General features: G+C 41.6%; 1 long non-coding RNA gene across 1 annotated transcript in view; it reads right to left on the reverse strand.

Annotated features, from left to right (window-relative positions):
- Window positions 1-5,537, reverse strand: part of LOC123516986 — an 18,657-nt gene extending 13,120 nt beyond the window's left edge. The window contains exons 1-3 of the long non-coding RNA XR_006678352.1: window positions 5,435-5,537; window positions 4,177-4,378; window positions 3,731-3,925 (exon numbers count right to left, since the gene is read on the reverse strand). This is a non-coding gene — a long non-coding RNA (uncharacterized LOC123516986). The remainder of the gene's footprint in view (window positions 1-3,730; window positions 3,926-4,176; window positions 4,379-5,434) is intronic.
- Between the last annotated feature and the right edge of the window lie 7,552 nt (window positions 5,538-13,089).

Consider the following 13,089-nt stretch of genomic DNA (forward strand, 5'->3'; position numbering starts at 1 on the left):
TTTACCGCACTCCCCTACTGTGTTGTGTTCTGTCCTGTTCTGCCTCAATCTCCCGTTGTGTCCTGCTCTGTCATACCTACTGCAAACACTCCTGTCGTGACCTGCAGTGTTCTATCGCATTCCCTATAGCCGTTCTGTGCTCCGGTTTATTGTGATCTGTTCTGTCATACGTAACTTACTCACTCCCTTTCCTGTTTTTTGTTGTGTCTTATTGCTCTCCAGTATTCTGTTATGCTTTTATGATTTTCTCTTTCTCCTGTCGTTCATTCCTGTCTTATTTTGTTCCTTGGTATTTGCTTTTTAGTTCAGATGTTGTTATGATATTCTGTCTCTGTCTCTCTCTGTTTCTATCTCTCTGTCTCTCTGTCTGTCTATCTCTCTGTTTCCTGCTTCTCTGGTTTTCTGTCTGTTTCTCTGTCTGTCTGTCTGTCTGTCTGTCTGTCTGTCTGTCTGTCTGTCTGTCGGTCTGGTCTGGTCTGGTCTGTCTGTCTGTCTGTCTGTCTGTCTGTCTGTCTGTCTGTCTGTCTGTCTGTCTGTCTGTCTGTCTGTCTGTCTGTCTGTCTGTCTGTCTGTCTGTCTGTCTCTCTCTCTCTCTCTCTCTGCTTTTCGTTTCTATATTTTCCTCCGCCTCTTCTTCCCCCTCCTCCTCTTCTTCCTTCTCCTCCTCCTACTTCTTTCCCTCTTCTTCCTTCTCTTCTATATGATTCCTCTTTTTCCTCTTCCTCCTCCTCTTCGCTTGTTGTTTGTGTGTTCTTCTAACGCTATTTAGTTTTTGTTTGTTGTTAATCTGAGAGAGAGAGAGAGAGAGAGAGAGAGAGAGAGAGAGAGAGAGAGAGAGAGAGAGTGTGTGTGTGTGTGTGTGTGTGTGTGTGTGTGTGTGTGTGTACTAGCTGCACCTGAGCTTAGTTAGATTTATTTTTCTTTCTTCTTTCTCTCCTTTGTTATCTTTGTTATCTTTGTCTACGTGAATCATTATCTCTGGAGAACAAACATGCATGTGCTTGTACACACACACACACACACACACACACACACACACACACACACACACACACACACACACACACACACACACACTTTACTCCCTAATAGGTTTGGTAATAAGAAACCTAAAAAAAAATATGTTCCTGTATTTACTTGATGATGATAATGATGACGATGATGATGATGATGATGATGGTGGTGGTGGTAATGGCTATGATGGTGATGATTATGATTACTTACTCTTGACTCTGTTATTTTTTCTCCAGAGGACGACGAGACACATGATAAGAACATCATCATTAGCTGAGTTCTCTTGGCTTCATAGGTAAATCCATTATAACATCAATTTAAACGGTTCATTCCTCTCTGGCTTGATATAAAGATCTTGTTCTGGTTTAGTGCTGCTGTTACTTAAGTTCATTTGGTGGCCTGTGTGTGTGTGTGTGTGTGTGTGTGTGTGTGTGTGTGTGTGTGTGTGTTTGTGTTTGTGTCTATTTTGTGTCTATTTTGTGTCCGTGTAGTTCGTATGTTTTTTTTTTTTTAATGTCTTTCTGCTTGTTTATTTTGCTTGTTTACCTTTCAATTCTGTGTGTGTCTCTCTCCCCCTTTGATTGTTTGTCTATACGATTCTATTTGCTCGTCTATCTGTCTTTATCTGTTCATTTATATGTCTCTATCTGTCACTATTTGTACGAGTATGTTTTTTATTCACGCACAACACACGTCCCACTCAAACACACACACACACACACACACACACACACACACACACACACACACACACACACACACACACACACACACACACACACACACTCTCTCTCTCTCTCTCTCTCTCTCTCTCTTTCTCTGTCTTTCATGTACCCCTCCTATCATCCTAACCACCTCACCCACTCACCCATCTCTCGTACCTCCCTGGCCATCCACCCATGCACTCTCTGGCCTTCAGCAAATAACAACAGGGTGCGTATTCACACTTCCTGCCCAATAATGGAACGAGTTTTTTCCCTCCTCTCTCACAAGACCCGTGACCTTCATAACAAACAGGTGAACTTCAACGCAGGGAAGGACACTGACTCATCTCTACAAACACTTACTGGTGCCTCTACGTAACCATGACTTTAGGATATCGATGGTGCTTTCTTGAATTTTTTGACTCCTATTGAGACACTTTTCTTTTACCTGAGATTTGCGTATGATTATTTTATTGACATTAGGAAGGGTCTACACAGGTTAGAAGATTAATGGTCAGAGTATTCACCATTTTGATACCCCACATAATTTTCCGAAGCTGTATAAAATCACCTAATAGTAAGCAGAACGAATATCGAAATGCGTCATGATACTGAAGGGGCTAAGATAATACAGCAACTGAGTGATATTATAAGTAGGCGTTGTGGTTTTAAAATTTGAGATATCGACTTATTTTTTTTCCCTTGCATTGTTCATTGGTTAGTGTCCTGGTGTTAACTGTCCGAATTAAACCGCTACACTTTTATTTTTCACTTCAGTTCAGTAATCTTATTCAATTTGACGCACTAAAGGAATACTCGTTTTCTTTTATGTAAGAGGAAAACCGACCAAGAGCAAAAAAAAAAAAAATAAATAAATAAAATAAATAAATAAAAATAAAGATAAAATAAAATAGAATAAAATAAATAAATGAATTAATTAATGAAAAAGGACCCACTTAGTTGCCAACCCCTTTGCTGGTGAAATAAATTAACTTGATGATTTAAATAGTAGTGGTTAGTGACGAGATGATAGATTACTTATTCTGACTTCTAATACCACTTTTCATTTCACTTGAATAATCTTAACCCCTTCAGTACCATGGCGTGTTTTCATATTAATTCTGGTTACTATTCAGCGACTTTATACAGCTCCAGACACTTTTGTGGGGGATTAAAATAGTAAAGACATGCCATTAATCTTTTGACCGCCATAGACCCTTCCTAATGCAAATAAAACCATCTAATCACACCCAAAATCATGGTAAAATTAAATCTCAGTTTTGAAGGTGTTAAGGACGATTTTATTCACTTTGAACACTAAACATAGCCAATGATTGAATTACTTTAGCGATAGTGATAGTGACATTGAGTTATCTTATCATCTTTGACTTCTGATAAAACTTTTTACTTCATCCGAGCAATCTTATGAACAACTTAAAATTCTGGACATTAAATGACTTAAACTATTCCTCTCTCTCTCTCTCTCTCTCTCTCTCTCTCTCTCTCTCTCTCCAAATTATAGTTCAAACTCGTATCACAACATTTAATTAATTATGATCAGAAACTTTAGCATTCAAGGAAATAAGGTTAAGTGATAGCAGGCTTTGGTGCGTGGGAGAGTGCGTGAGGGTGTGCGGGTGCTGGGTGTGGGAGGTGTGTGCGTGTATTCCGTAGCGTTGTTAGTATTCGCAGGGTGTGTAAAGGTGTAATGGCACAAGAACAGCACGGATTGTTTGGTACCAGACAGACTACTACTGGTTGCTCCTTCTCTTTCGTTAACATTATCTAAACCCAATCTCTTTTATCTACCGGCAAGACTTCAGCAGTACAATCAAGCACATACATAAAACACGTGACGAAGGAGAATTACTGCCTATTAAAGTGACTGAGACGAAGAAATTAAGGTTTATCTAAGATAATAATGATCTTATCTGAGAGCAACACTTTAATTGTACTGGTTCAGCGAGCCAGTCAGCGCACGTGTAAGGTAGATGCGATGTCATCCTACTTACGTGCGAGTAGGAGTTGGAAAAGTCCAGTTCTTTCGTGAAGAGTAATCTCCCCAACTTATGCTTCAGGACGTCTGGCTTTGGCCGCCGGTGATCAGGGCTGCTTAAAGGAGGGGCTCAATAGGAAACTTTTGCTTTCACCTCCAAAACTTCTGATGACATTCTTTTGATTCCCGCCGTATTGGGACCTGATTCTTTCTGAAACAAAAAAGAAAAAAGAAAATAACAGTAAAAATCATAAAAAAAGGCATAAAACGTTGATAGCCTCAGAGTTTTCCTTCGCCACGCCCTAGTCTTCTATCAGGCATTATAAACATTAGGTATCATGAGACGACATCTCTTTTAGTTTCCTTTTTTTTTTTTTCATTTCTACCTCTTGAAGTATTCGTTCTTTAAAAGTAAAACTGTCGACCTTCACTCCCAAGCAGGAAAGGACGCTGATTACTAACTTTGAGCTGCACGTGTCGCCGGCCAGCCAGTCCTTCCTGTCTGCTCTTACTTCACATTTACATAGGAATTCTTCTCTACCTGCTCTCCTGCTTCAGACTTTCGTACATTAATCATAAGCCAGGTATCCTTCTTCACTCTTCTCCACTGTCTTTACTACTTGTCCTCAATCTCATGGATGTCCTTTGATGTTTTGACGGTCGCCTAATGAATGATAGATTTTTAACATAACAAATCACTCAAGATAAAGATAGCGGGACTGAATGCAGAAGGTTAATTATCACCAACGCACCGAAACCCTTTCTATTATCTCCCATTCTCGTCTTCCAAACTCTACAGGTTTCAGTTTCTTCACCTCATGCATCCACGTAACCATTCCCTGATTAAGTGGTGCCCGTTGATATACACCCAGAGAGCAGAGTTAAGTGAAGGGGATATACTGTGGTGGAATCAATAGAAAATACTGCAGTCAAGACAAAAGCAGCATAACGAGAGGTCATGAACACCACGTCTGCAGCACACACACACACACACACACACACACACACACACACACACACACACACACACACACACACACAAACACACACACACAAACACACACACTCACAGCGATGTACATAAACGTCAGCTTTAATACCAATAAAGAAACAACATCATCGCCATTAACCAGGGGGAAGGTGTTAAGATTTTGGCTTGAAATTAAGAACGAAATTAGTGCCATTCTCCCTCCTTTCTTCCAATGCAAGTGCCTCGCGCGGCGCCCAGCAGGTCATTAGCGCACGGCACTCCCACTCTCTGCACTCAACTTAGTGTGAACATCACCAACTGGACCAGACAAAGTGACAGATGCGAGTTTAATGACCGCCATCTGGAGAGACTGTGATGGCGTCAGGAGGTGCTGGGGTGGATTATGCACGGATTTTGTGCATGTGGCAGGTGTCTGAGGAAATGGTCGGTACAAATGTGTGTGTTGGGGGGTGAGGTGTAATATATCTCACGCGGCTGACAGTAACAGCTCTCCTGGGGTGGTAATGATGCGTTTATGTGCTTCACGTAGAGGCTGGCAACCATACGTCACTGAGCACAACACGCCGTCCAGAGAGCGAGGGAACAGTTACTATAGTATGTTAAGGGTGCCCTCCTGGTGGTCCTGCACCGTTCCTTTGGCATATTCGCCTGTTCCTGACTGCACAAATACACGTTTAGAAGCATCACGCAGAGACTAATGGCCAGACTCGTAAGTCACTGAACACTGACCAGACACATGTTACTCTCGCTGGAGAGCTTATCGTCCCTTCGCCTTCCTCCTCCCGGGAACACAAGCACACACAGCCTCCCGCCTTGCCTCCGCCGCGCGTCAGAAGTGTCAATCAAGGGTGTCAAGTGATCCGAAGCACTTCGTTTCCTCTCAGATACAAGGCCGCGTCACTCCTGTAGGGCTGCCATTCGAGACACTCCTGACGTGCCTCAAAATACAGTGGCACTTCGTTTCGCTCCACAAGAGCTGCGAATACCGACCCACTTGTGCTTTTGATGGAGCGAGACGATTGACTGGAAAGTAAGCAATATGTATCACCAGGCTACGGATTGCTTCAGAGGGATATAGATTTAGGAACTCGTGTCATGACGTGGCATGAAAGCAATACAGAAAAGAATAAATAGTAAGAGAAAAGGCAAAAAAAAAAAAAAGAACCACTGTATGAACAAACAAATCTAAACTAGACAGGTGTCACGGCCTCGACAGGTAAAGGGTAGGAGGAGGAGGAGGAGGAGGAGGAGGAGGAGGAGGTGGTGGTGGTGGTGGTGGTAGCAGTGGTGACGCGACGAATCATTTACCCCCCCAATAACAACGAGCCATAATGTTAAGGGTGATAAAGTGATTACACCCGTCGCCGTATTCATTCCCTCCTTCCTTCACACAAAGCTCTCCCTCCTGTACTGTGCGCCGACGGGGATTCCGGGAGATTGATTGGTGTTTTTGAGAAAAGCTGCAAGGAACAGGTTGGCGTGAAGCGTGCCATTAAAGGAATTCATGTCATCAATCATCTCGGCGTTTCTCACCTCAAAAGAAGCCAGTTTGACGCCAGCTGCGGCAGACGGGAGACGAAAGGACGGGGAGAGGTGGGGAGGGAAACACCATGCCACCGGGGAAGAGATGAACGGTGGGGAGGGGTAAGATGCAGAGAGAGAGAGAGAGAGAGAGAGAGAGAGAGAGAGAGAGAGAGAGAGAGAGAGAGAGAGAGAGAGAGAGAGAGAGAGAGAGAGAGAGAGAGAGAGAGAGAGAGAGAGAGAGAGAGAGAGAGAGGAAAGACAGAAGAACAGACACAAAAACAGACACACAAAACAGACAGATAAAAAGACAGACGGACAGACAAACAAACAGACAAACAGACAGACAAACAGACAGACAGACATGGAAACTTACTCCTCAAAAAACAGAAGTATAAACACATAAAGACAGACAAACAAATAAAGAGTAAACAAACAAACTGAGGATTTAAACAAATCAATTGCTGCATAGAAAAGTTCCTTTGTCTTAACTTACAGATGAAGACGTGATGAATGAGCCTATAATTGACCAAGGAGGAGGAGGAGGAGGAGGAGGAGGAGGAGGAGGAGGAGGAGGAGGAGGAGGAGGAGGAGGAGGAGGAGGAGGAGGAGGAGGAGGAGGAGGAGGAGGAGGAGGAGGAGGAGGAGGAGGAGGAGGAGGAGGAGGAGGAGGAGGAAGAGGAGGAGGAGGAGGAGGAGGAAGAGTAGGAGGAGGAGGAGAAGGAGGAGGAGATGGCGGAGAAAGACGAGGAGGAGGAGGAGGAGTAAGAACATAAATAATAAATGGAGAAGGAGAAAAACTGTAATGAGGACAAGAAGAAGGAGGAAAATGGAGAGAGGAAGAATAAGAGAAAGAAAGAAGAGCAAGACAAGACAAGACAAACAAGAGGAGTAGCAGCCCGGCCTATACCTGGCGCCGGCCACACACAAACATCCCGCGGCCTCAATCCACTTGTGCAAGCCTCGCGTGGCCACTGCCAGAATTCCTCCAGCCCTGAAACATCAACAAACACTGCACCTAAATTCGCCAATACGTAAAGTCAACAAACATAAAAGTGTTGCCACAGTGAAGCTTTCAGGCCAAATAATCTGCTCTGGGAGATCAAGCAGCTTTATTTACAGGGAAATGAAAATAAGAAAAAAGACTATTACAGGAAGCAGACAGAAGGTGAACGCTGAGCCGGCATTGCAAAACAAGGTCTCTGTAATGAAAGCTTGCAATTAAAGTCAACTTATAATACAAACTGCAGGAAGGAAATTGGAAGTTGAGCTCCTTTATTGAAGCTTTTCCCAGAGCCACGAGGGAAGGAGGAGCCTGACGGATTATCCCCTGTGTGTGTGTGTGTGTGTGTGTGTGTGTGTGTGTGTGTGTGTATCCAATAGTTCCAAGGAAGACCACATACAAGAAGAGCACATACTGTTGAATAGCAGCAGCAGTAACGAGAACAACAACAACAATAACAACATCAACAACAACATTAATGATAAGAATAGCAATAATAATAATAATAATAATAATAATAATAATAATAATAATAATAATAATAATAATAATAATAATAATAATAATAATAATATATAATAATAATAATAATAATAATAATAATAATAATAATAATAATAATAATAATAATAATAATAATAATAATAATAATAATAATAATAATAATAATAATAATAATAATAATAATAATAATAATAATAATAATAATAATAATAATAATAATATAATAATAATAATAATAATAATAATAATAATAATAATAATAATAATAATAATAATAATAATAATAATAATAATAATATTAATAATATAATATAATAATAATAATAATAATAATGATAATAATAATGATAATAATAATAATAATAATAATAATAATAATAATAATAATAATATTGATAATAATAATAATAATAATGATAACAACTATAGTAATAATAATACTAGTAATAAGATAAACAATAATAATATATAATAATAATAATAATAATAATAATAATAATAATAATAATAATAATAATAATAATAATAATAATAATAATAATAATAATAATAATAATAATAATAATAATAATAATAATAATAATAATATAATAATAATAATAATAATATAATATAATAATAATAATAATAATGATAATAATAATAATAATAATAATAATAATAATAATAATAATAATAATAATAATAATAATAATAATAATAATAATAATAATAATAATAATAAAAACAAAAATAATGATAACATATATTTTCAGTGTACAGAGATGATATGCAGGCTCCTCAAGCGTGTTTCTTCTGTTAATAATATATAAATCTGCTTGATCTGTCACTAGAACTGTTAAAAAAGCATCCTAGATAAAGCTGGCAACTTCAATTAAAGACTTTTGTAAATATAATGGTGTTGCGCAAAAGTGTTTCAGAATATGGTCCTCAGCTGCTCCACATTTGCAAACTATCTCCACTTCCCACAGACAGCAGGACACGCTCTCCCTTCCACTCAATTACCAGCAGCTAATCAACATGGCGCTGTGTCTTTTAAGTCCACGAGTAGTGTGAAAATTAAGACGACTAATGTTCCAGCCCAGGGTGGACGCTAGCACTAATCAGTAACTCGTGTCCCAAAAGTCAGTGTGACGTAATGATGGATTAAGCCCAGCAGATAAATACAGAAGGTAAGAGAGTCTGTGTGTGTAACTCGTATTATGAAACACTTTGCTTTCTCACCAGGGGTATTTTGAAATGGCGCAGAGATGATTAGCTGGGTTCTAAAAAGTGCGTGTTTTATTTAGGAAGTAGATATTTTGTTGATAAGTCCCTATAGCCATAAAAATCCTTAAAAAAACAACTATATCCTAAACTAATCTAACCTAACCTAAGTTAATTTAAATCTAACATTGCTAAGACTCTTTTGATCATATTCTTTCTCATACATCTATTAAGACTGCTTTGACTTCATCATTCACCTCAGTTTGCCCTAGCTGTCTCCCTCTTTCCCTTTCTGAAATGCATCCTTATTTCCTTGCATTTTTCACTCCTTCTGAATCGTCTTCCGCAATTTTCATCTCATTGCTATCCCTTTCCTCTCCTCTTCTTTCTTTATTTTATATTGCTTCATTCTCTCCTCCTTTTCTTTCTTCTCTGCTGCTCCTTTTCCTAATTTTCCTCTGTTCCTTCCCCTACTCCTACATTTTGTGACTCCCTTTTTCACTTATCGTTTCCTCCTCCTTCTCTACCACTAAATCCGCTTTTCCAACGTTCTTTTCCCCCTCCTCTAACTTCCACTCCTTATCCCTTACCCCTTCTTTTTCATCATTCTCTCCTTCCCTCACAGGCTTCTACTCCTCCTCTACTATTTCTAACTCCTCTTTACCGTCGTTCTTTTCCTACTCTTCTAGCTTCTTCGATTCCTCCTCCTCCGCCTCCTCCTCTTCCTCTCGCTCCTCTTAGACGGACAGCCCTGGGTTCCTCCGCCTTGCATGATAATTCTCTTGCTCGATCTCACAGACTTTTAATACTCTTCCCCGGAGCAATTTGGCGGCTGACACGAGGAGAGAATGCAATATGCGCCGTCAAGTTCGCCAAGAGTTGCGCGAGGAGATCGAAAAGTTTGGTTTTCTGTCTTTATTTTTTTTCCTTGAACGTTTCTGTCGCTTATTTGTACGTACCAAGAACGAAGCAGCCTTGGATGGATCGGACAATGCAAAAGAGAGAGAGAGAGAGAGAGAGAGAGAGAGAGAGAGAGAGAGAGAGAGAGAGAGAGAGAGAGAGAGAGAGAGAGAGAGAGAGAGAGAGAGAGAGAGAGAGAGAGAGAGAGAGAGAGAGAGAGAGAGAGAGAGAGAGAGAGAGAGAGAGAGAGAGAGAGAGAGAGAGAGAGAGAGATATGCAAATAACGTACAGGGCTTGCATTCATCTTTCATACTTCTGAAGTTAATCAGCTACAGTCTTTCTAGGCAAACACAACTTATCTTATCGGAGCATCTCATCTCGTCTGGAGAATTCGGCTACGCAAATAACAAAATGGCCAGATATTCTCCGTGTCTACACGTATATGTTTTTGTTTGTATGAAACGTGATTATATGGTGGTCTGTATTTACATAATAAGCTGCCTATATATATTTCTCTCTCTCTCTCTCTCTTTCTCTCTCTCTCTCTCTGTCTCTGATGTCATATCCTGCGGCCAATGCATCTTCCTCCACATTGCGCTCCTCGCCACAATGGAACCTTGCCCCACTCCCCTCACCGTCCTTCCCTCCTGCCCCCCTTCCCTCCTCCCTCCCTTCCTTTACATCCTGGATCCAGCGAAGAGGCTTCTCCACTAGTGAATAGCAGAAGCCTTACTTGATGGGTCATAGGAAGTAATCCCTGTCTGGCAGCCTGGTTCTGACTGCTGCACATCACCAAGCTGGGGATGAAAGACGAGGCTGAAGAGCGCTCCAATAATGGACATCTCGGCTCATGGGGTCCCTATGAGGCCGCCAAGACCTCCACACTCCACCTGAGGACGGATCAGAACCAGGGTTGGGTGGTGGTGTCATACCGCACGTGGACGAGGATCCGGGTGCCCCTTTCCTCTCTACCTCTCCTCTCCTCCACCCCGAGACCTCGAGGCTCTACTCATGTGTACCTTTGACTAATGAGCGGTGTCCATTGCGGGTGCTCTCTCTCTCTCTCTCTCTCTCTCTCTCTGTCCACTTTGATGGGCAGGAAGGGTATTGGAATGCGCTGCTTAAGAGGCACAGGACGCAGGATCAAGGCAGACGGAAAATGGACGTAAAGTCACGAAAAATAAAGCAGAATATGCTTTTTTTATTCCTTTTCTGCCAAACGTTCGGATTTTCTCAAAACTTTCTATATTCTGGCAAGCGATTCTTTTTTGTGCTTACTTTCCCAGTGTCCTTTCTTCGCTCGCGGACGAAGGTCGATAGCACAAAGCGACGCACTCGGTCCGTTTGCATATTAAAGGTTGGGAGAAAGGTCTCCACTTGGTCGCAGGAATATAAAGTGAAAAGAGGTCGTGAAGAGACGCGATCACTGCAACGACCAGGCTGAGTAATTCCTAATGAAAAATAGAGACATATAAAACTGTTACTGATTTACCAGCTAGTGCTTATGTAGTTTTTTTTTGACAAAACACACTGAATACCCTGTGAGATGACTCAACGGTCCCACCTATTGGAGATGACACGTGCGAGAGTACTGTTACTCGGCTTACTTGGAAAATGTAGTTCTCCGAAAGGTATCCAAGAACCATGATTTTCTTAAAACACTGCAATGAGAGGAGCTCTGAACGTTGCACCTGACTCTTCGAAATCATTAATAAAGTCCACAGAACAACGACAATAACCGGCCATTTTGTGCGTTCAACAGTAACTCACTCTAAATATACTGAAGTGGAGTGGTACAACGATGGGTCTGGTCAGCGGGTTGAAACAGTGATCAGGGAATGGATGAAGGGGACGCAGGAAGGTAGTGTACCCTGTCACTGCCAACTTTACAACAAGGTTCAGGAACTTGGGAAAATTTCATATAGGTTGGTTACGCGGCCAGAGACTCGAGACACGTTCACTAACTTGTCGTGTTTACCAATACTTTTTGTGCAGGAAGCTCGTCGCTTGTTTGGCAAGTATCACAAAGACTGCGTGAGAGTATAATGTTATGAATATAGAGTGAGTGACTTCACCTTACTAGGGAGGTAAAGCTAAAAAGTAAATTGAATGCACAACATAAATGTGAAGCTTGGTTGAGTGGAACACACACACATACAGATACACACACACACACACACACACACACACACACACACACACACACACACACACACACACACACACACACACACACACACACACACACACACACACACACACACACACACACACACACACACACACACACGCCCGATAGCTCAGTGGTTAGAGCGCTGGCTTCACAAACCAGAGGACCGGGGTTCGATTCCCCGGCCAGGTGGAGATATTTGGGTGTGTCTCCTTTCACGTGTAGCCCCTGTTCACCTAGCAGTGAGTAGGTACGGGATGTAAATCAAGGAGTTGTGACCTTGTTGTCCCGGTGTGTGGTGTGTGCCTGGTCTCAGGCCTATACGAAGATCGGAAATAATGAGATCTGAGCTCGTTCCGTAGGGTAACGTCTGGCTGTCTCGTCAGAGACTGCAGCAGATCAAACAGTGAATTACACACAGACGTACAGACACACAAACACGCACACACACACGCACACACACACACACACACACACACACACACACACACACATACACACACACACACACACACACACACACACACACACACGTACCCACACATACAAACACACACACACACACACACACACACACACACACACACGCCGCGGCGGCGAGGCAAATGGGCAAGCCTCTTAATGTGTTCACATAGCAGTAAATAGGTACGGGATGTAACTCGAGGGGTTGTGGCCTCGCTTTCCCGGTGTCTGTTGTGTGTGATGTGGTCTCAATCCTACCCGAAGATCGGTCTATGAGCTCTGAACTCTCTCCGTAATGGGGAAGAATGGCTGGGTGACCAACAGGCGACCGAGGTGAATTACACACACAATAATAACAACAACAACAACAATATCTATGACATTCGCCACAACAATAACAACAACAGCAACATCAACATAGACAACAACAACAACAACAACAACAACAACAACAACAACAAAAACAACAAAAACAACAACCACTAAAGCATATAAAAACTTCCATCATATCAACCGTTCTCAGATCCGCAACAGAAAATAAACCTCAATACTATCTCCCTATCACTTCTTCGTTCCCACACACACACCCTGGCCGCTGCTCACTCAACACTGCCACGG

The sequence above is a fragment of the Portunus trituberculatus genome, chromosome 41 (genome assembly GCF_017591435.1).
Source record: "Portunus trituberculatus isolate SZX2019 chromosome 41, ASM1759143v1, whole genome shotgun sequence".
NCBI classification, from domain to species: domain Eukaryota; kingdom Metazoa; phylum Arthropoda; class Malacostraca; order Decapoda; family Portunidae; genus Portunus; species Portunus trituberculatus.